We start from the raw sequence: 5,652 nt of genomic DNA on the forward strand, positions 1-5,652 counted from the left end.
GCTTATGTTTGGGCCAAAATAAGAATTTTACTGTTATGCGATTTTTACATGATATGGTTGTTCAGAAAAAAATATTTAATGTAGTAAAAGTGATCTTTCCGTTTCGAGAACATTAATATCTGTAGCGTGATCAGAATATGACCCTGATAAACTAAAAAAAGTACACTGACATTCCAGATGACTAAAAAGGGGAATTTAAAAACTGTCGAGTGAAGCCCAGTCAGTTCCATGTAATCGACTGTGGGCAATATTTTGATTTTAAGAACTGGAGCTCCTTTCTATCTTCAATGTATCCAGCCAAATATCCCTTCCCTGCCCGTCCTATACAAATGCTGAAATTTAAAAATGAAGATCCGAATAGGATTTTCACGATAAAACATGTTAAGGGCATTTACGAACAATCTTCAATAGTGAAAAAGAAAGAAATCGAAAGAATCAGAGAGGAACGGTGACAAAGTTACACACTTTCGCAACCACCCATCAAGAAGGCCTAATCGGACGATTTGTATCACCTGAAAATATTCCTTGAAAGACCAGAGTCCAAAGACTTCTAGCAGAAATTGACCTACATCAACCAACCGGAAGAAAGTAGTGATGATGATTACATGAAAGATTCCACTAATTGACGGCTGATCCCGCGAAAAAATGGCATGAGTGCATACTTTTTTGCGCAAAATGTTACAATTTAGTATAATTTCTATTAAAAACCTAATTTTAACCTACCCTAGTTTTTGTCAAATGTCCATGTTTGGTTATAAAACCAAACTAAATGTTTGGTTATGAAACCAAAATTTACCAGAATTAGAGCATTTACAATATTAAATAAAAACACACGAAAATGAACATATGAAGCCAAATAACGCATGATATGAAAAAAAGTCTAGGAAAGAAAAATGTTGCTTTTAGAACAAAGTTAATGTAAAAATGCAGTAATCTGGCATTTTTTGACAGAAATATTCGTTTATTTTGATCTAAATTTTGTTGAATTAGGAAATTTGTAATAATTTCAGCGAAATTTATCATTTGTTGATTAATCTAATAATGTTCACAGAGCGAGTGCAATTACTATTGCGGCAGGGCATGGTGGGATTCGTCTTCCCCGTACGAAAGTTTCTATCGGAGCGATAGGCCAATTGACCTATTTGAAAACAGTTAGTCATATACTCCCCAATTTACTGAAATATAAAAAACTACTAATCATACAATTTTACGGCTTAAGAGCAGATTACTTAAATATACGTACGTGTTCCTTCAGCTGAACTCATGCTGCCTATCTTCTCAATACACTTATAGGTGGGGACAGAGATCTCATACATAATTTTATAAATGATGAATTTTCTCTGTCTTCCTGTTTCCTCTCTCTTCGACATAACTGTAAGGTAAAGAATCGTAATTCTCAAAAAATGTACTTTTACAATTTACCGGTTCTTTATCCGTCCTGGCTAAGATATCATAAAATGTTGTTCGGAGAATTTCTCTGAATGAAATTGAAATAGAAGGATTTTTGCTCACTAAAATTTCTCGAATGGTTTGAAAATCAAAAACTTGTGAATTTTTATAATTCAAACTTATGTCGTGACTTTTGCAAACCTGACGAGTTTTTTATATAAGCGTTGTTTATATAAGAATCGGCCCTTGGGTGGATTGTATAGTAATCTAGCAGATTTCCATACTATCCGTGAAAACCATTAAGAGCCTTGAATGTCATGGTATCAGGGGAGTAGTCCTCAACCGAAAGTAAAGGACCTACATAAGAAATATTGTCTGCTCTATTTAAAAAAATGTGGAATCGTATCTTCCTCCGAACCCTCACCAGTGAGCCTGATTGCTTTCGGGGGAACACTTAGGTTCACAGTCTGGATATTTTTAATTTGGACATTTTTCCGCTTTCAGTGGAAATTTTGGAACTCATTTTAAGGGTTCCCTTCGATTATTTTCTTAATTGTAAATTACGTCTTTCAAGGCCACGTTTAGACATAATGCTATGAACTTGTACTCACGCCTTAGTTGGCTAGAGTACCACCAAATAAAAGCGAATTGGTTTTTTGAAACGCCCAAGGTCCCAAAGCAGATTCTCAAGCTAAAAAAATGTAAGCGTGTTTAGACATAGGTGCCGTTGCTTACCTAGAAGACTTAAGCGCACTATTGCCTCCATAATTTGATACAACATATAAGAAAAGCCGAAATGATATCATTTGGACGTTGATGGGCATTTGATCCAGATGCAAAATTGGTACTTCAACGTACGAATTGGCAATAATGTTCTATTTCCACTCGGTAAGCCTTCAGCTCCATGAGCGTTTGTTTAGACGTAAGCGGCGTTGCTCGTGTCAAAGATTACGCTCTGGTTTCGAGAAATCCTCAGTCATAGTAGAGTATAATGTTTCCTACTCAGTGATTCGGAGACAGTCGCAGTAGACATTTATCAGAATAACGTAGATTCTCAGGGGGTTGTCAGGAGGAGAGCTTTGAGTGTCGAAACTTTGTTTCTTTCTGTCTCCATCATAATAAATGGGCTTTAGTTTTGGTTTATAAAAAACTGAGTGTTTAAGTAATTTTTTCTTGCTCTCTCTCGCCCTCGTGAATCACCCCTTCCTTCTTCTTAGTGATTTGTGTCGATTTGGGGCCAGCATTCCTGCTAGGTAACGCCAGGACAGCATAGTTGAGGTTCCGGTAGGGTGGCCCCTACCTGGCGTAAAATAAATTAAAAGGTACTTCGAGGGTTTTTGGTAAGTCAGAATTGTGTGACACACGGACTAGGTCTATTCAGGCGTGACAAGCAGGTAAGTGGCAGTCGTCTTGTGGCTATTTTACTTCACCTGACCCTCCCCCGGTCAGGCCGTGTTAGCGGTAGGCACACGGGATTTGGAAAAAAAAAATATGTATATATATATATAATTAAAAATTTGTCATAAGGACAACCGCACCATAACGACGATCAGTTTAACAGAATATTCCGGGTACACTCGTTGCAACTCCCTTATAAGGCCTCGATACCTCTCTTTCTTTGCATTCTCCTTGGTTATGATGTTTTTGTCAGCTGGTGCCGAAAATACGATAACGAACATAGTTCGCTTCTCCAAGTCAAGAAAACCCATGTCAGGCGTCCAATGAGCAACAGAAACAATTTTCGCGAATATAAAGATCCATTATATGCGGCACTTCCCATTCTCGACAAATGACTCAATTTCCATAGGAGCATTTAGAGGAGCGATATTAAGGTTAATGCCGCAGGAGTGACAGATATGGTAATAAAGTACTCTTAGTGCCGCATTGTGCCTTTGAATGTAGCTCGTTCCCGCGTGAGTTCGGCAACTAGATAGAATGTGAGCTAAATGCTTGGGGTGTGCATGGCACGCCCTGCAGCTATCACCGGGAATGTCTTGGCTCAAAATGTGGCGACGGCATGTTAAGGTGGAAATGACACCGTCTTGGCATGCAAAAATGAAACCCTCTGTACTAGACTTCAATCCGGGCGATTTAAGGAAAGCAAACGTTAGCTCACAAGACATTGACTGATCCTTCACATTTCTGTGGAAGATACCGTGCATCCTCTTATCGAGGAGCTGTTCACGAAAGTTTTTCTCTTGTGCTTTCTTAATCCGGGTTTTCAGGAGTATGTACTCGAGATAGATAAGATTTGATGCATTTTGCTCTCCCCTAATACTGAAGTCAAGTCCTAGTGTTTCAGCAGCCTCCTCCGCTGCTTTGTACGGAAACGCGACTTTGCCCACTTCTTCGTGATTCCTGACCGTTTTAAGAAGACGGCCACTTTCATTTGCAACTCTATGTGCTGTACCCAGAATAATCCTGTTGTGAAGACATTCTAGACTCAATATTCCGCGACCCCCTTGACGACGTGAGTTGTACAGTTGCGGAACGGAAGACTTAAGATGCATGCTTTTGTTCATGTGCATAACCTTTCTTGCCCCGATATCAAGAGATCTGAGCTCGTTCTTCGTCCGTGGAACTACTCCAAATGAATATAGTAGTACTGGGACGGCAAGCATGTTCGTTGCAGATAATTTGTTCCTCGCCGACAGTTCGGAAGAGCAGATTTTTCGGATGAGACGTTTGTATCTGCTTCGGAGCGTATCCTTTATAGTTGTCACATCCTGAATGCGGCTCTGTGGCACGCCCAGGTATGTATAGTATAAGTCTCTCCAGCGCAAAGGTGTCGTATGGCGCTTCTATTAATGAGTTCAGGATCTTCAGGGATGGCATTAAGTTTTCCTCGCTTCAAATAAACCTTAGCGCATTTGTCTAACCTAAATTCCATTCCAATTTCCTTAGTATATCGTTCGACAATCCCAAGAGCTAGATGGAGTTGCTCTCTGTTTTTAACATAGATCTTAAGATCGTCCATGTAAAATACATGAGTGACCGTGTACTTTAGATCTGCAGGTTTGCCGCACAAGTACCCGTCGGAATGGCAGAGTGCTAGAGATAGTGGCAATAATGTAAGGCTAAAGAGGAGTGGGCTCATGGTGTCGCCCTGAAAGACACCCCTCTGAAAGGTGACCTTGTTAGTTGTCACAGGATTTTTTCCAGATGAGATAGTAAATCTGGTTTTACAAAGCGGCATCAATCTCTATGCACCCAAATATTTGTGGATGAACCTTTAAGATTTCCAAAAGATAGATGATAAGTCTATTAGAGGTCGAATCGAAAGCTTTCCGATAATCAATCCAGGCCATCGATAGGTCACGCTGGTAGAATGCTGCATCTTTGCAGACACATCTATCGATGAGCAGGTTCTCCTGACATCCGGCTACGCCTTTCTTTGAGCCTCGTTGTTCCTACATTTCTTGCCACACACGTTCAATTGCCCGACCAATCCTATCATTTAGGATAGCTGTGAATATCTTATAAAGTGTGTTCAGACAAGTTATTGGCCTGTAATTCTTCGGGTCAGCTAAGTTGCCTATTTTCGGCAGGATTATTGTGCGCCCTTCCACCAACCAGTCTGGAATCGGCTCTTCTGACTTCAAATATGAGGTGAAAATACGGGCAAAATGCTGATGGGTTGAAGAGAACTTCTTACACTCTTAATACACTCTTAATACTTTTTTCACCTTCTCGGTAGTGATGGGTGGGCATTCTTTATCAGGTGTTATGAGGGCAACACATAACTCCTTGAAGCTATTTATATTTTCTAAGTCTTTGTCCAGTCTATGCTAAACTTCGTAGACTTCTCTCCAAAATACTTCGACCTTCTCTGGTTTGGGTGTGTGTTCGACAGTAACTGGAGGGTCTTGGAAGAGTCGAGATTGGTCAGAGAGAAACTGTTGATTTTCTCTGACTTACATCTCCCTCCGCTCTAGACTTCTCTTAGCATCAGATATTATCCGTATTCTCTCAACAATGTGCTGCCTGATGGTCAGCAGCTTTAACTTGTTAAGTGAGTGATAACGGGTCCGGAGTTCGCGCGAACTTTCGAACCTTGGCGGTAAAATTCCTGCCAGATGTGATGTAGTCAATCACACACTGAATGCTTGTGGACCACCCCTGGACAATTGTCCGCGATTGCCTATTTATTTTCGTAACCATATTCAGCAGAAACCCTTGGTACAGGGACCCTCTATCCGCAACCCGTGGACGCGTTCAGTGGCTTTGTCATAGGCTCTTGAATCAAACCGAAGCGCCTATGAC

Source organism: Belonocnema kinseyi, chromosome 1 (assembly GCF_010883055.1).
Source record: "Belonocnema kinseyi isolate 2016_QV_RU_SX_M_011 chromosome 1, B_treatae_v1, whole genome shotgun sequence".
NCBI lineage: Eukaryota > Metazoa > Arthropoda > Insecta > Hymenoptera > Cynipidae > Belonocnema > Belonocnema kinseyi.